This window comes from Lepisosteus oculatus, chromosome 16 (assembly GCF_040954835.1).
Source record: "Lepisosteus oculatus isolate fLepOcu1 chromosome 16, fLepOcu1.hap2, whole genome shotgun sequence".
NCBI classification, from domain to species: Eukaryota; Metazoa; Chordata; class Actinopteri; order Semionotiformes; family Lepisosteidae; genus Lepisosteus; species Lepisosteus oculatus.
The window spans coordinates 19,884,015-19,897,848 of NC_090711.1; the positions used below are offsets into that span (position 1 = coordinate 19,884,015).

The 13,834-nt window shown below is 40.8% G+C and overlaps 1 long non-coding RNA gene across 1 annotated transcript; it reads right to left on the reverse strand.

Annotated features, from left to right (window-relative positions):
* Positions 1 to 792: 792 nt before the first annotated feature.
* On the reverse strand, positions 793 to 7,275 carry LOC138223321 (uncharacterized). The gene is made up of 4 exons (XR_011181748.1): positions 7,151 to 7,275; positions 4,772 to 4,899; positions 3,777 to 3,930; positions 793 to 1,400 (listed from the first exon to the last, which is right to left on the reverse strand). It is a non-coding gene; the product is annotated as an uncharacterized lncRNA (long non-coding RNA).
* Positions 7,276 to 13,834: the final 6,559 nt, after the last annotated feature.

A 13,834-nucleotide genomic window follows, 5' to 3' on the forward strand; every position in this document is an offset into this window, starting at 1 on the left:
CTGTTAAAAGCAAGGGAGTTTTTATGTATGCAGTACAGTTTGCATACGGTAATATGTTTATGTTCCTAAATCAATCTCTTTTATGAGCATGTGAAAGGCATGGTGAATCGATTCTCAAAAATTACTGTACTTTGCATGATTGGAAACAAATGCGTGATTGCGAAATGCTGTGGTGTTACTTTTACAAAGACGGTCAATGAAAAAAAGAATGTTGACCAGGGCAATACTTTGAGTTTAGACTTACAGCTTGTCCAAGGTCATTCATTATTAATACTATTAGTAATATTTTCGTTAAAGACTTTGATGGCGACAGCTCAAACATGAGAGGTGGAGCTTTATTAGCTCCATCTTGCGGAAATTCCGGATACTATTATTTTGCTTGTCGTATTATAGGAGAATTTACGGTAACTAGCGGTATTTACCGGTAACTCACGGTATTTACCGGTAGCTTGTGGTAGACTGCGTACAGCGTACCGGAAAATAATGCGGTATAGCCTGCGCATTTTGAATGGCTGCATCTGTATGTATGTATATTAAATATATGTACTGTATGTATTTTTGTTTTCTATAAAAATGTATGTATCGATTGGTCCTATAAGAAATTTTACATTTATTTTGCACTGTGGTAAAACAAACCATGGTACACTATGGTACAATGAATGTACCACAGTGTACACTTAAATGTACCATGGTACTATTATGGAACTGTACATACCATAGTACACTATGGTACAATGAATGAACCACAGTACTCACAGATGTACCATAGTATATATCATAATGTACCATGATACATACCGTATCGTATCCCAGAATACTAAAGTGTACCACGGTATGTACCATGGTATACCATGGTAAAATTTCTTATGGGTTACTTTTACCTAACTTACACTGTTCAAACTGCTTCTTCCTTTAAATGGAATCAGTTGCTCATCCACACACAGACAGTTCCTTCGGTATTTCCTCTAAGTAGGCCAAATAATTTTCTTATTTTGATGAAGCGGTGGGTGTTGTCATCTGGTATTTTGGAGTCGTCTGTGAAGTGGAGGTGTTTTTTTATGACCTCCCAGCGGTGAAGTGACATCACATCTGCAACCTGTGGCCCAGTATTGCCGTGGGTCAGGCATTGCACTGAGGGAAATAGAGGGACATGTGCCTAAGAGCTGCTCCAATGTCTTGGCATCCAGCTGAAGCAGAGAGCTAATGTAATTCTGGCGTGTTATCATCACCTAGAGTTGTGAAATTCTGTACTGGACTCCTAACAAGGGTTTTCTGAGGGAGAGATCCTTTCTGTTCTGGCTTTACGTGGATTTGGTTATTAGTCTTCCACAAAAATGAACACTTTGTGCGTCCCTGTTCCTCTTCTTCTAACGCACTACTATGCTCACCAGTAGAAGATCCTGTAAATTTAAGAGCAGAACTGTTATTAGTTCAAGTAGGGATCTGTGTCAGCAGTGAACAACATTGTGTTTCTTGTCTTCTCTTTTCAGCCTGGGATAAACTTCTTGTTCCCGTGCAGTTATTAGTGCACCAACCCATAAATGAACAGTAGTATATTGATTGCTACTGAAGTGCCATGTACAGAGTCTTGTTCCAGTCTAAGCAGATGCCTATTTGACATTTTAGATTGTTTTTAATTTTGCGTTATTATGCATAAACCTTGGCATGACTGCACACCAGGTGGTTCAAATATTAGAATGTATGCAGGCTAACATCACAGAATGTTGTAAAATTAATGTCTTAGCTAATTCTCCAATAACCCATCGCTGTAATTTATGTAATATTAATAATAATAATAAAAAACGTATATAGCACCTTTAAAGGTGGCTTCTCAAAGCGCTTTACAGAATGACAACAACAATAAATAAAAAGAATACACAAGATAAAACACAATTACACTATAAAGAGGAGACAGTGGATGGTGGTACTAAGAAGAGCAGAGGGGTGAAGAATGGAACCAGTTTAGTAAAGACTTTTCTGAAGAAGAGGGTTTTGAGTCTGGATTTGAAGGAGTTTAGAGATGGTGACTCTCTGATGTCCCTGGGCAGAGAGTTCCAGAGCTTGGGGGCATAACAGGAGAAGGCTCTGTCACCCATACGATGTAAACAGGCTTGGGGGACAGTTAGGAGATCGAAGCGAAGGTTGCAAGGTGGGGAGTAGGGCGATAATAGTTCAGACCAGTAGTGAGGTGCCAAGCCGTACAGAGCCTTACAGGTGAGCATGAGGATTTTAAAGTCCACACGGAATTTGACAGGAAGCCAGTGCAGGGACTCCAGGATAGGAGTAATGTGATCACTTGCACTAGACCTGGTCAGGATTCTGGCTGCTGAATTTTGGACATACTAGAGTTTGTTCAGTGTAGATTTAGATACCCAAGTGAGTAGAGCATTACAGTAGTCAATTTGAGAAAACACAAATGTGTTGATCAGTTTTTGGGCCACAGTTAGTGATAGCATATGGCATAGTCTTGTGATATTTCTGAGGTGAAAAAAAGATGTTTTGACAATATGCTGCACATGTGGGTCGAATGTTAAGCCAGAATCGAATATCACCCCAAGGTTTTTCCATTTAGATTGAAGCAAAAGTACAGAACCATCTACAGATAATGTTACAGGATTGGCTTTACGAAGTTGATATGGGGTGCCAATAAGCATGACTTCGGTCTTGTTGAAATTTTGAGTTATCCAAGTATTTGTCAGTGTTGCAATTAGATAGAATAGAGACAGCCACATCAGTGTCAGGTTTGGTATGGATGTATATTTGAGTATCGTCAGCGTAGAAATGAAAGCCGAGGCCTTGTGATCTTAAAAGCTGACCAAGTGGAAACATGTAAATGCTAAAGAGCAAGGGGTCCAGTTTTGAGCCTTGAGCAACACCAGACTTAACAAGACCAATTTCAGACCTATACCTATTAAGAGAGACAAAGTGACAGTGATCAGTGAGATAAAACTTGAACCATTTGAGAGTAAGAAACTTCAAACACAGTCTCAAGATGAGAAAGTAGGATGTCATGGTCAACAGTGTCAGAGGCAGCACTGACATCAAGAAGGATGAGTATAGAAAGAGAACCAGAATCAGTAGCTATTAGAAGATCATTGGTGACTTTGACCAGGACAGTTTCTGTGCTGTGAAATTGACGGAAGCCAGACTGGAGGGGTTCAAAAAGGTTGTTTGTCATGAGGTGGTTATGTAACTGAAGTGTGCAGCACGTTCTAGAATTTTTGCAAGAAAGGGTAAGTTGGAGATGGGGCGAATATTGTTAAGGTTGTCGAGAGCCATGTTAGGGTTTTTTGTCATGGGGGTAATGGAAGCAGTTTTGAGGACCATTGGTACAATTCCAGTGCTCATGGATTCATTTATAATATTGAGGACAATGGGACAGAGAGAAGAGAAACAGGACTGGAATAAAGTGATGGGAATGGTATGTAAAACAGATGTGGTGGGTTTTCATGCATGTAACTAGTTTATTGAGGGATGCTGAGCCAAGAAGAGAGAAGCTGGAGAGAAGGGAACCAGAAATGTTGGATGAGGAGGGAGGAGGTGTGGAAATGATACGCGTAGTGGAGAGAATGTGATGCTGGATGTTGTCAATCTTGGAGCTAAAGAAATCTTAGAATGTGTTGCAAAGTTGTGATGAGGCAGGTAATGTTGTGGGGCTGTTTGGCTTTAGCAAGGTGTTGATGGTGGAGAAAAGATGTCTGGGGTTGTTAGGGTGATTTTCAATGATGTGAGAGCAGTAAAAAACAATATACCTAACATAGTTAAACCATTTCTACCTGTCAACTCTGCCGACTCAGTTGTTTCTTCATCTGAGCTATATTCAAGACTTTCCTCATCGCTTTCCTGTGGTGGGGGGGATAAGCTATCTGCCTTCATTTTCCCATAAAATAAATGGTATTTATGTCTTCCATCTACAGAGTTTTTGTCAGCCTACAAAGAGGAGATTGATAGTAAATTTCAAATTGGATTACAAGGTTATCATAACAATTCACAAATTGAACATGCTCACTGTATGTTTAGCAATATTTACTCAAATTACATAATTACCGATAAAATAACTAATGTAATGGTCACCTAAGGCATCAACACATTGTGAAAAAAAACCATAATGCTGTAAGTACAATACTTTTTCAAAAACTCATAAATGTACCAATCAGATTTCCTTCCTACTGCGCCCAACATGAAGTGGGTGTGTAAACGTCAACAGCCATATCACCCTGCAACTCACAACTGGCAGCTCACTGAAGCTAAGCAGGTGTGAGCATGGTTCAGTGAAGAAGTTGCAAGTCTGACACTGTCGTACAACATCACATACAAGACTTCTGTCTGCTCTTTTCTCCTTCACAAATGAAAAGTCCTCATTATCCAACAGGAAACAGCAGTCTTTTTGTCTTGAGGAACTATACATTTGTTAAACAGATGCTTCACAGTTGCTCTGAACTCTTTCCTTCCTCTTACAAATGATGTAATGCCGATACATCACTTAAAGAACAATTCTATCGTACCACATCCTGATGTAGATGTCTCAAACTGTGCACATTATATACAACAAATGTTGGTCCATAAAAATGCTGAGCATGGTCCACAAAGGTATCAAGCAGTTTTTGGGCATAGTTGAGATAGGAATTTCTCTTTCTTTTATCTGAGTCCAACATAAAGGAAAGAGCAATTGTTAGCATCAGAAAAGGGGTGTATAGTTCCTTTGATACAACACTATGAAGCACAATGGGACCTGTATACAAAAGGAACTGGCGGAACTCTGTAGCCTTACATCTGTCAAGCTCCAAGAGGGATCTTGGCTGTCTAGCAAATTCCCAAGGCATCTTTCCGCCAAGAATTTCCAAATTCTCAGAAATGTCTTTCCTCTGTCTGACACAGTCGACATTTAGGTGGTCCCTGCTTTAAGAAAATAAGAATTATTTTGCCAACATGAAGACAAGCTAGATGCATGTAGTCAAGGGAGAAATCTGAAAAAGATCAAAATGCTTTGGCAAGTGAAAATCAAAATAGCTGTACAGGAAAGATTAACAAAATCATCTTAAAAAACGTAATTATACAGATGGAAGATACGTTTACAAAAGCAAAGCTATCGCTTATATACCCAACTCCAGCAGCAGCTAAGGTAGAAAGTCTCTGTAGATGTTCCTTGTACTCCAAGTTCTTGAATTGTATGTCTGTATGATCATTACATGCCTCTTCCTCTGTGAAAACAAGTCTTCCCTCCCTCCCAGCTCCCTTTTAATTTTGCATCTTTTGCAGCCAAAGTATGAATTGTGTCCTTTGCAGCTTTTCAGATATGAGCGTGCTGGGGCATCACATATTTAAGCCTTCACAGTAACATTAAATACTCCATCTTCAAAATGAATGTCATTATTGGTAAGTCACTTTAACTGCTCTAAAAGTCACTCACATAATCATCAATGGGATCAGGCTCGGTCCCTCCACAACATAATGCTACAATGATTTGCTGGAATTGGTGAGAAGAGAACAATATAGGACAAAATTGCACGGATGTAGATTTGAAGAGACGAACCCCATCAATATTGAAATACAGGTCTAAAGAATGCATGAATTCTTGCAATATTTTAGATGAAGATATGTTTTTCAGGATTCCTTTCTTTAATCCAAAGTAAATGTACTGACCACCGCATTTATCACTGATATACATTTTCTTAGGTGATTGTAAGAGAGTCCTGCAATCCTTTGGAAGCTTGTGCCCCTGACGTCTCAATATCTCCAGTAAATCATTGAAACACTCTCTTTTACAACTGTGCTTAGCTGACCAAGCTAAGAGTTCAGTAGATCAATTTGGCCCTGCTGGGTCAGTCTGTGCCTCATCTACAAGGTCAGTAGGATTCAGGACTGGGGTCAGTTACATCAGATTCAACAGAGTCAGAAATGTGATCCTCGTTCAAGATTTCTTCAGAAGAAGAAAAAACATCTTCGTTGTACCCATAGTCATCCGAGTTCTTATATGCAGTGTCATCATTGACACTAGCACCCCCATCACCACAAGATTGTTCCACATCCTCATCCTTAGCGTCATCTTCGTGAAAACTGTCATCTTGATCATCACTGCTGGATTCTGCAAGAGCATTTAGCTCTGCGCTTCACTTCCTCCATTGTGATAGATAGAGCTTTGACACAATGGCCAATTTGATCTGCCTCCTGTGTGCTGATGTGACCCTCCAGATAACTTTAATGCATGCAGTTCGTAAGGAAACGGTGACTGTTGTATGTAAAGTATTATAATGACTATGGAATATAAGGATGGGGTGGGGGGGGTGTCCACGAAATGGTATCAACTTTTCTTAAATAAACAGAGAAAAGCTGTAAGCATTCAAACAACATTTTACTACATTTTCTGAGGCAGTAAGGTCAAGACCCCTTCAGAAAACCCTTGTATGCTTCTGTATTTGAGTCTGCAAATGGTGAACGTTTAAAACTGGTCAAAGGTATAACAGGATTGGAGTTGATACAATTCCATTCTTAGAATCAATTCCCTTATTTTCAGACATGTATCCCATTCAGGAGAGAGTCACCGAGTACTGTTGGAGATAACTTCCCATCTTAAACTCAGAGCAAAGGGCACCCTGAGTGCAGGACTCTGTCAGTGCTTCCTCTGCAGAGTGGATTTAATATACTGGGCCCTCTCTCTTCTTGTCCCTCCCATTGACTGCCGCAGGACTTCAGTAAGTGGTGTTCTTGTGTGGCACTCAGTTTTCATGCGATCCAGGTGGGTACTGATACTGTAATTATCCTTGCAAGAATCAGTCTGCATTAAAAAACAACAGCATGATGTCAGCTCTCAACTGATTTGTTGCCCCGGCTTCACTTTCACGCTGATGATATGTCAAAAGACAAAATCACCGCACTTTCTCTGGAGTGTCACCAGTCCTAAAGCACATTCACCTCTGCGAGCCTTGGCCTCTTCCTAAAGCCTCGGTCTAAATTAAAAGGCAAAAAGTCCAAATGAAGCACCAGTGCATATTAAAAGGTACGCTTTCACAGTGCTGATGTGTCAACAGACATAATCACTGTTATTTATCTTGAATGTGTTGCTATTTACAGCCAGAGCCTCTGGCTCCTGCCATGGCTCCTTGAGAGGTAGTAATGTTATGAATTTTTAATTATAATATGAAATCATTACCTGTCTGAGCTCTGCTAAGTATTATGGAGATGTGAAACTAGAGGCCTGTTGCAGCATTTTGTTGTTTTCTTACATATCCTTCGTCTGTCTTGTCATTCTGTTGTATTGTTCACTTGGTGACCTGTAAACAAGAACAACAACAGTTATCGAGTATTGTGCATTTCAGACCGTGAGATGTTGTATTGCAGAATTAAGGCTCTCAATGTGTAGGAAGACATCTGATTGTGCACATTTTGATGTTGGCAGATAATATATGTTCTGACCACCCTGTTTTTGTATTTTATTTGTTTGTAATTGACCCAGATGCATCTGCTGATCAGTTCCTAAAGAAGGAGAGTATATGCAGGCAGTATCAGATAGTGTTGCATTTTAGCCCTGGTCAAAGTTATTTTTTTAAATTGATTATTTAATATACATACTCATGAGCAATATGTGTGCCCTCTTGAACTTTCCCATTTTCCCAGTTACCTTGTATTTTCAAGAATTTTGCTCGGTTCTTTATGTTTGGGAATAGTGTTGCTTTCACTGTTTCAGTCAGATTAATTAGTGTCACCATTGATTTCATTTTCTGTAAAGAAAGGAGTTAGCGATCAAAACAAATAATGCAAAGTTACTTTGCACAATCGCACTGGCATTCTGAATGGCATTATGTTGGGAAATACGAAAATTTTTGTTGAAGTTGTTTTAATAATACAAATTTGGAGAGGGATTGAAAGACATCCTTCCAGGTCCTCAAAGGAGTCCAGTCCATGGGGTGCAGGTGTAACTGTCTCTGAAGGCAAGCCGGGTTTTAAAATGGGCTATAGTTGCTCACATACGTCGTGTTGGCTTACAAACTACAACACCCATAATGCCCTGCTCGAGTTCCTGACAGCATCTACTGTACGTCACAGTCCCTATTCTGCCTGGCTGTGGTGACGTCTAGCAGGTCCCTCCCAGTTCTGGCAGTTTCACCGTTGATTGTGGGCAGTCACCAACGTGCGCAGGAGGAACTCACACAGCACTCCCTTCTCTAAAGTTTGTTTTCTAAAAAGATAGCAAAATCTATAGGAGGGTTTACAGAGATACGTACCAGTCAGGCGTACAGCAGGCTGGTAGCGAGGGTCTCACTTCCACACTCGTACCCGTTAGTTTCCTCTGTTTAAAACTTTTACTATAACATAACACATTTAAACACAACACAACTTAATAATTTCTAATATCGCTATTACAATACACTTAACTCACAACACACAGACACTTTTCACCTAGCGACTGAACACAATTAGTTAACAAAGTTCTGTATAAGTCTCTGAGAATCCACAGCCCGCGAATACACTTTTGATACCCTTAAAACAAATATAATCGGGTAACCCTTAAAACAAAACAGTGACATCGGTAAACATAAAACTACAGAAACAATGGAAGGGTTTCCAGAGATACGTACAAGTCAGGCACGCAGCAGGCAGAGTCTGATTACCAGCCTGCGCAGGGCCCTATTCCTGACTCTCGTGCCCCACACCTCATCACCTGGTTACACAAGCACTTCACCTGCTTTGAGAGAACATCATGATGTTCGTATGCGTGGATGCTGATGGAACCAATCGTGTTACATGATACCCTGTAGCCAAATATAACCTTGATCTTCAGGAAGATGGGAATCTTCTCTGTGTGAGGAGACATCAGTCGCCTTACGCCGGTGTGATAAGATATGTTGTGAGCTGTGATGGAATTCGTTGTTTGCAATAATTCATTTGTGAGAGGCTTGCTGATCTTTGCTTCCAAAGCAGCCAAACACAGGGTGGGAGGTTGTTAAACAGTACTACACATGAGCCTGAAACATGGCACAGTTCATTTCCATGACAGCCCTTCTTTGTCTGCTCCCAGCACCATCAGAGTTGACGCCGTTTGGCAAGTTATAAATGGCAGCGGACATCTTCTTAAAATACTGCTTTCACTCAAAGTACATACAAGACAGCTAAATTAGTGGTCCAGCATCAGTAGAGGGCAGGGCACCAAAAATGAATTTTGTGGATGACTCCATTGATCTAAAGCTGATGAAATGCTGACAAAAAGATGCCTATGTTTTCTTCTAGATATGGCATCTACAATCCTCTCACCATGATCACATCTACTATATCTTGCAAGTAAGAGGTAGCAGTCGTCTCCCTTTTTTGGATCTTAAGGGGCTAACAACCTCAAATTCATCTACCTAGAAATGTAGGCAGAGATTGTGCGAAGAGAGAGGACTGCTTTTAAACTGCTCTCCATCAGTGTAGTCATCCAAAACGGCGTGTTCACTGATTAAGAAGTTTACAAAGGTCATCATTATTATCATTGCCAATTTGATGTGGATTTTGAGGATGAAATTTCATCATCTTCGGATAGTGATCTTCTGTTCTGAGCTCTCTGTTGTTAACTGCTGGACAGTCTGTATCATCGATGATAGGAAGCTTCTCTTGTCATCAGCCTCCTCTTGTGAGCTATCAAGCTCAACATCACAAGCTCCTTCACTACCACTGAGAGGCAGATTTTTTTCACCACAAAGATTCAATACACATGTGAATTCACAGTTATTTTATTTTGGTGATAAAGCTCAGTGTCGAATTCGCTTAGTTTGTGAGAACGTGTGAGTGTGAGTGTGCAATTTGGTGCAATTTAGTGAGTCAAACCTTGAAATGCTGTTATCAATTATTGATGATTGAGGTCAACCAGTCTGACACTTAGATGGTCCACAGTGACACATTTGTGCTCATCACTAGTAGGTCTGCAGAGAGGGATAAATTGGAAGGAAGTAAGAATTACTTATGGAATTACTTGTGGAAGTAGCCAACAGAGTTGTTGCCGATTTCAATTCCAGTTGTAAAACCTATGGGACAGTAGTGATATCTAACTGCACAGCTATAGCTTAATGGATAAAAAATTAAGGTGTGGGGGCACTTTTACAATATGTCTTTGAAGCGTCTGAATCATTGCACTCCGTGAAAAACCCTGCTGAGTCTGAGGCACCCATCAAAAACTGTTCACTGACTAAGAAGTTTACAAAGGTCATCATTATTATTATTATCAGTGCCAATTTGATGTGGATTTTGAGAATGAAATGTCATCATCTTCATGCAGTGATCCTCTGTTCTGAGCTCTGTTGTTAACCGCTGGACAGTCTTTATCATCAATGATAGGAAGCTCATCAGTCTCCTCTTGTCACGCTCAACATCACAAGCTCCTTCACTACCACTGAGAGGTGAGAGCAGATCTCAGCAGATGTTTGTGATAACTTGTCAAACCTGACACTTAGATGGTCCTCAGTGACACATCAGTGGTCATCCCTAGTAGGTCTGCAGAGAGGGATAAATTGGAAGGAAGTAATAAATACTTAAAAGTGGAAGTAGCCAACAGAGTTGTGGCCGATTTCAATTCCAATTGTAAAACCTATGGGACAGTAGTGATATCTAATTGCACACCTATAGCTCAAATGGGTAGAAAATTAAGGGGAGGGGGCCCTTATACAATATGTCTTTGAAGTGTCTGAATCATTGCATTCATTGCCCATTGTTCTTTACAGAACTGCTTTAACCTGGTGACGTTTAAGGACTGTGAATGAGGGTCCAGGACTGGACGGCTGCTACTGCACTGGCTGTGGCCTTATCTCTGATAAACCCATCTTACTAAACTCCTGATAGAAGCAGGAGTTCGGCTTGATAAACACAATAGGAGAAATCTGTTGATAAATTCAATTTAAACTTTCCTTTGGCTCCTCATACATAACTTTATAATTCTACAGTTCCCATTTCTACTATCTCCTAGGTTTCTCCACCGGTACACCTTCAGGACTATTACCCAAAAACCTAAAATGTTGTGTGTAAGCTCCTACACTTTTACCTTTTTTAGGTTTTCCATGATGATTTAAACTGTCCTGTTTCAGCACATCCACTACTCTTGTTCCACCACCAGAGGGTGGTTGCCAGTTTGAATCCCGTGGCCAGAAGAGGAATCCTACTCCGTTGGGCCCCTGAGCAAGACCCTTCACCACAGCTGCTCCAGGGACGCTGTATAAATGGCTGACCCTGCGCTCTGTCCCCAAACTCCTTGTCTGTGCCTCTCATAGAGAGCAAGCTGGGGTATGTGAAAAGACAAATTCCTGATGCAAGAACTTGTATATGCCAATAAAGTGATCTTATCTTGAATCCAACCTAATTCAATTTTCAGAGTAGTTGTCAGCAAATGTACATCCTCCATAATCACATTTTAAGTTTTGTGTTCCTACAGAAACTTCTTTATCTGTATACTGATCATTCCTCCCACTTGCTACCCTCATCTATTTTTGGAGCTTATCCAGCAGAGTGTGTTTCTGTGAAGTCTTTTCACCCTGCAAAAATTCTTTAGAGCACATCTGTCACAGAACATGGGGAATATATTTTATTAAACTAACGTCATTCATGTGCCTAACTGCTTCATTGTCAATTCACTGTCAATCTTTAAAAAAGATAAAATATAAAAATAGTGAATTGTAGTCATAGAATATAGATAGATACTTTATTGATCCCGTGAGGGAAATTGCAGTGCAACATCAGCTTAACACAGACAACACAGCACAGTGTAACGAATGATACAATAATAATACAATACAAGCAGTACAGTGAGAAGTGCACTAAGAAGAGTTTCTCACAGTCCAGAACACACAAAGAACAAACCAGAACAGAACAGTACACAAAAAGTCATATTGCACAATATAAATATAAATAAATAAAACAAAATAAAAAAATATTTGAATATATTCAAGAAATCTGCTTATTTAATATCAATATGCCATTCTGTTTGCCATCTTTGTGGTGATTGTTTTTCTGTTTTGTTCCTCTTGCAGGTTTTTCTGTATTGATGCTTGTAATGATATTTCAGGTACAGTTTCATTCTGTTATGCAATGGTGTTTGGGGCTTTACTCTTCATTTGGATGGCTTTGGTCCATGGGTTAACTTATTCAGCCATGTCGGAGAAATCTCTGAACAGGCCTTGGTGCTGATGCCCGTACTTTTGGTGGTGAGAGATTTGTTGATTTTTCTAGCTTTGTTATGGTTGTGTTTTCTTCTGTTGGTGCGTTACTTTGTACTTCTCTGCATCTGGCAGCTATTCTTTTGTTTCTCCTATGTGTTTGTTGGTTTTGGTGCTGATCTTATTGGTGTTGAACTGGTTGGTGTTTTTTTTATTTAATTTCAACATTCATCTTCATACCAAATCCTCAATGTTGTCATTGGCTTCTTGGATTCCTTCTTCCTTTCAAATGTCAGGATGAGCATGGCGTCTGTGTTGTGACAGCCTGTCTGGGTTTGGAAGTGCACACTGCAGGCATCACATTGCAGTGGCTCTGTGGCTAAGTATCTGCGCTTGCGGCTGGAAGGTTGCCAGTTCAAATCCCACAGCCAGCAGAGGAATTCTACTCTGTTGGGCCCCTGAACAAGGCCTTTCACCCCAGCTGCTCCAGGGGTGCTGTACAATGGCTGACCCTGTGCTCTGACCCCAGGCTGCTCTCCCTGTCTGTGTGTCTGTGTCTCATGGAGAGCAAGGTGTGCAAAAAGACAAATTCCTGATAAAAGAAATTGTATAGGGCTAATAAAGTGATGTTATTATTTCCATTCTCCCTCACTATTCTTTACGATTGATCTTCCTTTGCACTTGGGGAGATGGCATTGGATGGAATGAAGGTTATCGCCTGTTTGTGAGTCGTTGTGTTTGAGAGTATTGAGGTTCAATGCCCTCCTGGGCTTTCCTAGCAGATTTCACACGTGAGAGGTTGTCATCTGGAAGGAGGATGGTAATGGTTTGGCCACCTTGCCCACTCAGGAAGGCTGGTTCTTTGAATGACTTGTCGAGCGCCGGGGTGTCTCAGGTTCCTTTGATGAAGCTGGGGAGTTGTCATGGGACATGGGGAGTCGTCAAGTCATCTTGGAAGTTAGTATTGTAGGCTTCTATATTGTCTTAGCTGTCTTTCAAGGTTATGATCTTAGCTCTGGTGTTGGGGAATCTCTTCTCTTGACTTAGGAATCACCTGGCTTGTTTTGTTCATGGCCAAATGGTTTTATGGCTGTGTCTGTACAACTCTTATCTCTCCTTGAGAGAAAGGGTCACAGTTCTTGTAGCCTTTGTGGCATCACAAAGAATTGAAGTGCCCCATTATTCAGGCATGTTCCCATTGGGGAGTGCATGCAGACTTACTTGTTAGCAATAACTGAGTACTGTCATGGAACCTATACGTGGAATAGGAGGATCCTTATGCGTGACCGGAATCCCACAGGACGCAGAGTAGCAAAGGGACAATCCAAAAGAGAAAACCCAAAAGCTGGGTCGATAAGGGAGGCAGAGGGTCCAGTAACAAGAGATATTCAAAAACAATTCAAAAGACAAAATCCAGAAGGCGAGGTCAAGAGGCGGAAGCAGAAGATTCGTAACGGGAGATCAGTCGAAAGGTTTGGAAACGCGCACTGGAGAATACTATGAAAGGCTTCTCAATAATGAGCGTGGGAAGGTGTGCGAAGGGGGTTTAAATACTGAAGGGAAAGGGGTGTGATTGGATGATTGGTTAGGGAGTGAGAATTTGAGGAATCTGATGCATGTGAGAATGTGCTGGGTTCAATCAGGGATGAGATTGGGAAGCAGAGGTTCCGGGAATGTAACGTCCTTTGCGAGGGAGAGTGTGGAATGTGACAGGGACA